This window comes from Diabrotica virgifera, chromosome 9 (genome assembly GCF_917563875.1).
Source record: "Diabrotica virgifera virgifera chromosome 9, PGI_DIABVI_V3a".
Taxonomy (NCBI): Eukaryota; Metazoa; Arthropoda; class Insecta; order Coleoptera; family Chrysomelidae; genus Diabrotica; species Diabrotica virgifera.
In genome coordinates, this window is record NC_065451.1 from 131,904,993 (window position 1) to 131,917,112 (window position 12,120).

The window sequence follows — 12,120 nt, forward strand, 5'->3', positions numbered from 1 at the left end:
ATTAAAACCCAACTATAGCCTCATGTTTTCTCAACATTTTGTTTTTTTATTCATTCGCTTATGTTGAACCGTAAAAAAGTTATGTACTTTAACATCTAGCCATGTTTTTACGGGTTATATTACCCATATGTACTCCAATGGAGAATATTTAATTCTTACTTGTATGTCAAAAATGTATGTTTAATTTGTTTGAATTGTTTTGTGCCTTATTGGCGATAATGTTTTTTTGGTTGAACCTGTTTAGATGTTCTGTGCAAACAACAACACTTCTTCACATATGTTTTGTTATTAAGTGAAATAGTGGCTTAAATGAAATAGTGTTAATTTAAGTTTATTGTGGTACTGTACGTGAGTACAAGTTCAGCTATAGGTTTTTGTATTGTCTCCTGTTTAAAACTTGCAATATAAAAATTATGACACCAGAAGAAGTAGCACAAGCTGTAGCTTTACAGGATTATGGGCGGAGCATTCGTTACATTGCAAATGCTTTAGGAATTTCTCGAAGTACAGTGTTTGATACAATACAAAGATTTCGGGATACAGGACAATACACCAGGAGGCCAGGTCAAGGTAGATCAAGAAGCACAAATCAAGTTGAAAATCGCTTTCTTAGGTTACAAGCGTTACGCGATCGTACATTATCAGCACCAGTACTTGTGCAAAGATTAAATAATGTGCATAGGAACACAGTTTCCGTTTATACCAGACGAAGATGCTTAAACGAATATGGATTAAGCTCCAGAATACCTGTCACGGGACCTCTATTAACAGCGGAACATCGTAGGCAACGTTTACACTTCGCCCGCGAACATCTTAATTGGGATGTTGACGATTGGAGTGCTGTGCTTTTCACAGATGAATCAAGATTCAACAGATACTCATCAGATGGGCGACCTAGGATATGGACAAGAGGTGGTGAACGTTACGAGCAATGCTGTTTTACTACGAGAGTTCAATTTGGTAGAGGTGGTATAATGGTGCGGGCAGGTATTTCCCTTGAGGCTCATACAGAACTTGTTACAATTCAAGGGGGCAATTTGAACGCTCAACGGTATATTCAGCAATGTTTGGAAGATCATGTAGTACCAATTGCCCCATGTGTTGGAGACAACTTTCGTTTGATGCAAGAGAATGCTCGTCCGCACATCGCAAGAACAATACGGGATTACTTGGATGCACTGTCAGGTATGCACCGCCATAGCACCTACTCAGTTGGGATGCAAAATCCTATGCTAAAACGTAACAGGGCCGTACCCTTCTATGAGATGTATATTCGTTGATAACAGGTTCTTATCACTTTTAATATGCAATACACGTGGTAACCATATATCTAGTCAATTATTAAGTGAAATTTTAGATTTCGTTCGGTGTCATTTTAGAATTTTCAATTAATTTCATTTTAAAAATGGAATAAATTATACTCCTGACGAAAAAAATTTACTTGCTCAGCTAGCACATCCAAACAAAGACGTCGATGAAAATAAAACCGCTAATGCTGTGAGCAATAGGAAAAAGGATGAAGCTTGGAATCGTATCGCAATTTGATTGGTTTAAGGGCGTCCAATTACCGCAATTAATCAATGACGTCGTTATTCAACCTTCGCCAGAAAATTCAGGTATGAAAATATTACTATTAATTTAAACAATACTTATTTTTTGATGCCGTATGCGTAAAATGAGCTTTTACGCACGCTGCGCGTATTTCAACTGCAGTTCCACTCCCTATATTAAAAAATATTGTTCGATATATGTGTAAAAATTGAGTCTCTTGTAGAATCAACTTTTTCTATTGTATTGTGCTGTAATTAACAGTTATTTTTATTTTTTAGATTCCCAATCCGAAAATTAATCGGAAAATACAGAGCTGGACACGTCTGATCGTGAAAACGAAGTTAATGAGTTTGTGGATATGGAGGAATGTTTTTCTGACACAGATTAATTTATTTAAATATTATTTCTGATAAATATTTTTTATATAATAAACATTCGATAATATTATAATAGATAATATCGTCGGTTTACTGCCAAAACCAGATAAGTGCATTATTTACCATTTTTCAGTTAAGTGCATTTTCGTAATCAAAATCCGTGTATAAATGTACTGCGTAAAACATATAAGTGTCGGACAATGGAAAAGAGGTGAATTATGTAGGCTTGTTTTGGCAATTATTCATTTTGGTCAAAACTGTACAGCTGAAAAAGTCAAGTGCACATTTAACGAAAAATAAAAATTTAATATGCAAAAAGAACATTAATTCTTCTATAAAAACCGGTTAGATGCCATTTAACTTATTTTTGCTGTTGAGGTATAGTAGATTTATAGAATAACTGCGTATAAAACAGATAAGTGCAATTATCTTGTTTTTGCAGTTTATTTTATCGTTACTTTAGCATGCCCAAGTGTGCAAAACCAGATAAGTATCAATTAACTTTTTTTACGTGAATTATCTGACGAAAACTTGCACCGCCAAACTAAATTAAAACGACACTTATCTTGTTTTTGCTGCAATGTTATTTCATCGCAGACGGCTCTGTAAACATTGTAAACATAACCTTAAATATTAGTGTACTTTGTATGCACATCGGTGCCTGAAAAGAATTGTGTTATACTTAAAGAAAGTGCTTTTTAAGTTGTAAAATAACATTAAAGTGGTCATAACGGTATTGTAAGTTAGAAATTAGTGAGAACCATGTCCTTGCGCAGTGCACCGATGCTTAAGATGGCACTAAATGAACAAAAAGGTTAGTATATTTTTATTTTATAAGCAAAGACGATCGTAAATCCTCCTTTTTTATTAGAGTATCCTAAATTATTATTTTTTATTATAGCGGAAAGTTTAACTGTCGAAAGCAGTGAATGTCTAAATACAATAGAAAATGTTGCGAATAACGGTAACGACGCCCTGTTTGAAGAGAGTAAGCCAGGCCCGTCTAAAGAGCACTACATTTTTTGATAATATTACACCCGACTTGTCGTCTGAATTAAATTCGGATCAGGAGTAGGCGGCCGCTGAGATGCTAGAGTTTGTTGAGGATTCAGACTGTTCGCTCAAAGATAAAGATTATGTTCCAAAGTCACCTGCTGCAGAACATGAATCTGATACTGGTACGTATTCAATTTAATTATTAATAATAGTGATCCTTTAAACGCCTTCTTAAAAAAAAATAAGGCAGAAACAAAATGCGATTTTTTTTATTTTAGATTCTTCCGATAACGAAAATGTTGTGGCAATGGCTGGTGACAAAGTAATACACCGCTGGAAGAAGTCCCAGCCTGAAACCTGGAAAAAGAATGTCGCCAAAAAAGACGATTTGAGAGTAAAGCACCAAAGTTTATGGACTGTACAAAATGTAGATTCAATTGCAGTGCTACAATTTCAGAAGAAAGAAGAGTGGTGTTATGCCAAAACTTCTGGGCCTTAGATTTTAACCGCCGAAAGGACTTCATTCTGAATAATGTAGATAGTCATAGGCCAATAAGAACAAAAAGTAAACCGTCTGGTAAAAAAAGGCCGCGTATTGATTCAAAGAAATTCTATTTCAATTTAGATGATACAAAATTACGAGTCTGCAAAGCTTTTTTTACAAAAACTCTTTGCATTAGCAAAGAAGTAGTTGAGCATGCGTTATTGAATAAGGGTGACGGTAAATTATTTACATTATTCGATAAAAGAGGTAGAGGACCGCCGAAAAACAAAACAAATATTAATGATATCGAAAGGGTAAAGCAACATATTGAAAGTTTCCCTGTAGTGAAGTTCTACCAAACGAAAATATCTAGATTGTAAATTGAGTATAAATAAAATGTACTCAATGTATAAACAATTATGTGAACATGATGGTACCTCACCTGTATCTTCAATCACTTATAGACGCATTTTTTGTAATAATTACAACCATTCTTTCTTCACTCCAAAGAAAGATCAATGCCAGCTCTGCACACAATACAAGACTAATGATGAAGAAAAGAAAAAGCAATTACAGACGCAATATGAAGAACACGTAGCTCGAAAAGAGGATTGCTACACAGCAAAAGCAAGAGACAAAGCTAGAGCTATGAAAGAGGCCAATTTTGTATGTGCTACATTTGACTTGCAATGTGTGCTTCAAACACCGAGTAGCGACGTGAGTGCAATGTACTACAGTCGAAAAATTTGCACTTATAATTTGACAGTGTATGAGGTATGTTTTTGTTCATGGGAAAAGGGGTAGCTTAGAAATTGGCACTTGCCTCTTTACTTATATTAATCAGCTTCCCACTAGTGTAAATGCATTATCAGTGTTTTCCGACACTTGCAGTGGACAAAACAGGAACCAAAATGTTAGCGCTTTGTTACTCTATTTGGTTCAGAAAAATCCCAACTTGATGATTATAGAGCAAAATTTTCTGGAAAGTGGACACAGCTACATGGAAGTGGACAGTATGCACAGTGCCAATGAACACAGTTCATTCGTTCGCCAGCATTGGAAGCGAACAGTTGTGTGTTTTGATTTGTTTCTTGTGTTTTGTTATTTGTTTTGATTGTTGTGTTGTGAATACTAGCTGTAAGTGTTTACATTTTATTACTTTCATCACATCACTAACTTTCAATTCTAGTTAAATATTTGTATATTTAACCTTGACACCATGGCGTACAATAATAATTGTGAAATTTGCTTAGCTGAATTTTCCCAAAACGAAAAATATATTTTACGTTGCCATGGGGATTGCAAACGGTATTTTTGCTTCAAATGTTCTACTATCAACAAAACAACGGCAAAAACTCTACTGGACCCAAAAAATTGTCATTTAAGATTCTTCTGTTCTTTATGTGAGTCTCCTAGCCTCAGATATTTAAATGAAAAAATAAACGATTTATCAAAAAATCAAATACCTCAAGAGAATTTTGACGCCTTAATTCAAGTCACAAAAAAACTCAATGATAATTTGCCAATTTTCATCGAGACATATGATTTATTAACCAAAAATGACGGCAAATTAGACTATCTGACAAAAAAAATTGACGAGATCCATAAATTAAAGATAAATCCTGAATATCTTTTAAAATCGATAAGGCAGATGGAACAAGTTATATTCAATATATCGTTAGTTTTTTTGGCTGTTTCACTGATACAATTAAAGTCCAATTCCAAGATTCAAATTCATCTGAGATAAAATTGGGATTAGAGAGGCTCTCTTCAAACATAAGTGAAATATCAAATCAAATGAGTAACCTTTTAAACAAACTACCTGCTATACCAACGAAGAAAGAGGTAGCGAAGAGAGACATAGTATATGCCACTACAGGTACCCAAACTGAAGGCACTCATTTCGAAGCTGGTCCAGTCAAAAAATCAAAAATTGAAGAAGATAGATGTCACTTTGTCGTTATTAGCAACTTAACACCAATTTACACCCCTATTCAGTTAGTTCACTACATTAAAGAGAAGCTAGATATTAAGGAATATATTCGATGTTACGCCCTACTTCAAGACGCCAACACAGCAACTGGTTCCTCATTCAAAATAGGCATAAAATCAAAAACGTCCATCGACTTATTATTTAACAAGGAAATTTGGCCACCTGGTGTCAACATTAAATGGTCCACAGAATCATCATACTCTGAACCAAAGACTTCATCTGAACAAAATATGAATCCGAAGTACATCAGAAGCCCGGTTAGCTTGGAAAATCCAATTACCATTCCAAGCAACAACAAAAGTGAAGTTGAAAACACAAATATATTTACAGACAAGCAGGCCATCACAGTTTGCAAATCCAAAGAGCCTTTCCGTTCCCACATCCATTTTATTAAGAAAGATACTTTGGAACCATCCATAAATTTGGATCCTTTAACACCACCAAGAGTTAGACTAACTAATAACTCGAACAGCCGATACCTTCTTGCAAGATTGAGGGAACCGGATATTTTAAAAGCAATTAAACTACATCTTGCTTTTCTTCACGACCAGCCTTCTTCTGTATTTTATGATGGATACACCAACACCAGCGTGAAACTCTTTTTGGCTTCCGAAGGACTACCTACTGAGACCGAAGGACTACGAAAAGTTATTCTAGAATTTAACCATGCCTACGGAATTGGTCCAGCTGAAGTGGAAGCTGATCTTGCCGCTTATAGGTCCTACCTCAGTTCGGAAAGAATTATACATCTACAAAAGTCAAGGGAATGCCACCGAAGTTATTATTCCACTGGCTCTCCAAAGCGAAATTTTTAAACAACAAGACGTGTTCTGAGGGACTAGAAATCTCAAATTATTTTAGTGATGACAACTTTGGCATGGTTCTGATTAATACTCGTTCTATAAGAAATAAAACTGATGAATTATTTTTGTTTCTGGAGGAATTAGGATTTCCCCCGATAGTTGCGGTTACAGAGCACTGGCTTGAAGTCAACGAGCCTTTTTGTAGAAAAATATACCACAATTGCCAGGTATGATCGTCCAAGTTCGGCTCATGGAGGCACCCTAATTCTCTCTAGAAATAATGATTTTTCTCCGGTAACAAAATACGACTTTTTGTTAAGTGAATCCGTCTTTGAGTTTTTCTTAGTTTATAATAAAAATCTTAATCTTTACATTATTTGCATTTATAGATCACCTGGCTCTGACGTGGAACTATTTTTTCAGAACCTGCTAAATTTGTTAGATGACCTGCCTCATAAAAGCAGAAAAATTCTATGCGGTGACTTTAACATTAATTATGCTGCTGCTTGTGCTACCCAAGTGTCCCTGGTCAAGATATTTGAATCGTATGGTCTCTCAATGCACGTTAATTCTCCTACAAGAATTACAAAAACTACATCTACCATAATCGATTATATTGTCTCAGATTTCTCACCCCTTGATGTCTGCTCTACAGTTATTAATGCGGGAATATCTGATCATGAAGCAGTGTGTACGAAGTTTAACATCTTCAGCAAACCCTCCTCAAAACCCAGACGTTTAGGTAGGATTTTTTCCGCCCAGAATTTTCGTAAATTCCAAAATTTATGCTTAACTTCTGAGCGGCAGCTTCCTTCTATGGACGTGGACTATAATTTCCGTGTTTTTCTAGATAAGCTTATCCGCATCTTCAATAAGGCATTTCCTTTAATTCCTATTAAGCCAAAACATCGAAAACCTTGGGTTACGAAAGGTATCCGCATATCAGCCAAGAATATGCGTTCACTTCTATACATCAAGAAATTTACTACCAATGTTTCTGTCACTGAATATATCACGAAGTACAGGACAACATATCTAAAACTCAGCTAAAACAGCCTATTATCAAAATCGTCTGGGAAGCTCTAAAAGTGTTGCAAAAGAAACCTGGTCAATAATAAACGATCTTCGAAATAAAACTCACACAGCTCAATAATTTTCCCTTCCACATCCTGAGGGTCTAAACGATTACTTCGTTAATGTGAGTAAAAATATAACATCAACTATTTTGCCGCAAAAAGATCCCATTTCCTATCTCCCTAATTCAAGAAAGGTCTCGAATACATTATTTTTAAAACCAGTCGATAACTCTGAACTGACCCAAACAATCAATAGTATTAAAAGCAAATCATCCTGTAGTACTGATGGACTTTCCATACAAATTTTCTCTAATCTCACAGAAAATGTGTTGGAAATCCTCGCCTCACTAATTAATGATTCCTTCGAAAAAGGTAAATTTCCAGAGTGCCTAAAGACAGCCATTATTATTCCTCTTCATAAGGGTGGCGAAAAATCTAATGCCTGCAACTATAGACCTATTGCCTTACTACCGGTACTCTCCAAAATTATTGAGAGACTCATTAAAACTCGACTTATGTCCTTTATCGTTGATAACAACATTTTATCTCAAAATCAGTTCGGCTTTTTAACTAATAAATGTACCACTGATGCCATGTTTTCTGTACTACATGAGGTTTATCAAGCACTAAACAATAATCTTTATACTGCCACTGTTTTCTGTGACTATGCCAAAGCTTTTGATTGTGTAAATCACGACATCTTGATTAAAAAACTAAATTTCTATGGAATTAGAGGTATTTCTTTGAATTGGTTCGAATCCTACTTGAATAATAGGAAACAACTAGTTAGAGCAAATGATACTGACTCTAGTCTCAAAAACATTGTATGTGGAGTACGCAAGGTTCAGTATTGGGTCCTCTTCTGTTCCTTGTCTTTATAAAAAACATCACTAATTTAAAAATCGATGGGAAAATTTTTCTTTTTACTGATGATGCCAGTATCACTTGGAGCAACTCAACTATAGCATCTCTTCATGAAACTATAACTTCGGATCTACTGACGATAAAGACCTGGCCGGACTCTAATTTACTCTCTTTTAATGTAGATAAAACAGTAGCATTATCCTATAAAGGAGCTCTTCAACCTTTGCCTCTTAATAACAGCCAGATCAGTACCGTGGATTCTGTAAAATTTCTTGGTATTTTTTTAGACAGCAACCTCAAATGGTCCCTTCATATCGATTCGTTAAGTAAGAAACTCGCCTCAGCTTGCTATGCAATAAAATCTGTCTCAAGGGAACTCAATTTAGCATCTTCTAAAATAACATATTTTTCGTTATTCGAGTCTTATCTTCGATATGGTCTTCCTTTTTGGGGTTCTAGTACAGCTGCTCAATTTGATGTTATTTTTAAATTGCAAAAAAGAGCAATAAGGTATCTGTTTGGCCTCAGAAGATCTACACATTGCAGAAGTTACTTCAGGAATCACGGAATTTTAACACTTCCATCTTTATATATTCTAGAAACGGTTTGTTTAATTCGTAAACACCTTCATGCCTTTCCAGCAAGGCCCAATCATCTTCACTCCACCAGAAATTCAATCTTTGATATTTATTTACCGATCCCATGCACTGAGTTAGTAAAGAAATCTATATTATATTCCTCAAAAAAACTTTACAACCATCTGCCTTTACAACTTAAATCTGCAACATCTTTCCCAAAATTCCGTAAACTGACAAAAGCCTATCTATCTAAAAGACCATATTATTCAATAGAATTTCTTAATGAATAACTAAGAAAATTGGGTTTCATACGCAGTAGCTTAAACTGCCAATTCCTAATGTTTTGTTGTATGTTCAATTTTCAATGTATATAAATTTTGCAATTAATTGTTTTTGTCTTTGGTTTTATATCTTTTTTTTTATTTAGAAAGTATAGCCGCATCCATCTTAATGGTGATTAGCGGCGGCTACAGAATACAAAGGTAAATTCTATAAAATATTCCTATGGATTTTAGAAATGTTACAATATTGTCCATTGAGTAATTAGTGCCCAATAAATTACTTATACATTAGGTATGTCCACTTGCACAAAACACGATTCTTAATGTAAGCTTTTATATCACTCGCGGTGATATAAAAGGACACCTCCATAGCCATTAATGTCGACCTTCAGTCGAAACGTAGTATCAGCGAGGTTCTCACTTCTCCAGAAACAAGTCATACAGTCATACCCTTTAGTCCTCAATTATGACCAACTGAACCTTCTCATTAGCAATATTACTGGCGCGAAAAATCCTATTGATATCATTATTCAAGATTTTACTCCCGACCTAATGCGATTACACCATATGTTAACTGAAGTTTATACACAATTGAAAAACAGATCATTCAAACGCTTTATCACCACTCTCAGAAAGAAAATCCTACGACACTTGGGTAACGAGGTCTCTGAATCCGTGGGCGAGTCATCTCAGGTTAGCCAGTAAACTTACATTTTCATATAATAAAATTCACTAAGCTACTGGAGTAGAATATAGATAAATTTTTCCATCGACTACCAACCTTTCAAACACTTATTTCTGAATTTTCTATTGCGGTTTTATCTGCTAAGCTCTATGCAGTGCTCAAAGCTATCATTCATATGAATTCTAATTGAATTTCTGATTCAGTTAACTTAGTGATTCACTAAGCGCTCTTCAAACCCTTAAACAGATCTATCCGCAATATCCTATTGAGAAACACATAAAATTCTAACTGATGCAGGCTCAAGAAAACGCTAGACGAGTCAGATTTTTATAGATACCATCCCACATTGGCATTACAGGCAACGAAAAATCCAACCAGTGCGCGAGTGAAATTGCCGTATGTGCTAATATAGAAAAGATGAGTGCCGAAATACCGCGAGTGATATAAAAGCTTACATTAAGAATCGTGTTTTGTGCAAGTGGACATACCTAATGTATAAGTAATTTATTGGGCACTAATTACTCAATGGACAATATTGTAACATTTCTAAAATCCATAGGAATATTTTATAGAATTTACCTTTGTATTCTGTAGCCGCCGCTAATCACCATTAAGATGGATGCGGCTATACTTTCTAAATAAAAAAAAAGATATAAAACCAAAGACAAAAACAATTAATTGCAAAATTTATATACATTGAAAATTGAACATACAACAAAACATTAGGAATTGGCAGTTTAAGCTACTGCGTATGAAACCCAATTTTCTTAGTTATTCATTAAGAAATTCTATTGAATAATATGGTCTTTTAGATAGATAGGCTTTTGTCAGTTTACGGAATTTTGGGAAAGATGTTGCAGATTTAAGTTGTAAAGGCAGATGGTTGTAAAGTTTTTTTGAGGAATATAATATAGATTTCTTTACTAACTCAGTGCATGGGATCGGTAAATAAATATCAAAGATTGAATTTCTGGTGGAGTGAAGATGATTGGGCCTTGCTGGAAAGGCATGAAGGTGTTTACGAATTAAACAAACCGTTTCTAGAATATATAAAGATGGAAGTGTTAAAATTCCGTGATTCCTGAAGTAACTTCTGCAATGTGTAGATCTTCTGAGGCCAAACAGATACCTTATTGCTCTTTTTTGCAATTTAAAAATAACATCAAATTGAGCAGCTGTACTAGAACCCCAAAAAGGAAGACCATATCGAAGATAAGACTCGAATAACGAAAAATATGTTATTTTAGAAGATGCTAAATTGAGTTCCCTTGAGACAGATTTTATTGCATAGCAAGCTGAGGCGAGTTTCTTACTTAACGAATCGATATGAAGGGACCATTTGAGGTTGCTGTCTAAAAAAATACCAAGAAATTTTACAGAATCCACGGTACTGATCTGGCTGTTATTAAGAGGCAAAGGTTGAAGAGCTCCTTTATAGGATAATGCTACTGTTTTATCTACATTAAAAGAGAGTAAATTAGAGTCCGGCCAGGTCTTTATCGTCAGTAGATCCGAAGTTATAGTTTCATGAAGAGATGCTATAGTTGAGTTGCTCCAAGTGATACTGGCATCATCAGTAAAAAGAAAAATTTTCCCATCGATTTTTAAATTAGTGATGTTTTTTATAAAGACAAGGAACAGAAGAGGACCCAATACTGAACCTTGCGTACTCCACATACAATGTTTTTGAGACTAGAGTCAGTATCATTTGCTCTAACTAGTTGTTTCCTATTATTCAAGTAGGATTCGAACCAATTCAAAGAAATACCTCTAATTCCATAGAAATTTAGTTTTTTAATCAAGATGTCGTGATTTACACAATCAAAAGCTTTGGCATAGTCACAGAAAACAGTGGCAGTATAAAGATTATTGTTTAGTGCTTGATAAACCTCATGTAGTACAGAAAACATGGCATCAGTGGTACATTTATTAGTTAAAAAGCCGAACTGATTTTGAGATAAAATGTTGTTATCAACGATAAAGGACATAAGTCGAGTTTTAATGAGTCTCTCAATAATTTTGGAGAGTACCGGTAGTAAGGCAATAGGTCTATAGTTGCAGGCATTAGATTTTTCGCCACCCTTATGAAGAGGAATAATAATGGCTGTCTTTAGGCACTCTGGAAATTTACCTTTTTCGAAGGAATCATTAATTAGTGAGGCGAGGATTTCCAACACATTTTCTGTGAGATTAGAGAAAATTTGTATGGAAAGTCCATCAGTACTACAGGATGATTTGCTTTTAATACTATTGATTGTTTGGGTCAGTTCAGAGTTATCGACTGGTTTTAAAAATAATGTATTCGAGACCTTTCTTGAATTAGGGAGATAGGAAATGGGATCTTTTTGCGGCAAAATAGTTGATGTTATATTTTTACTCACATTAACGAAGTAATCGTTTAGACCCTCAGGATGTGGAAGGGAAAATTATTG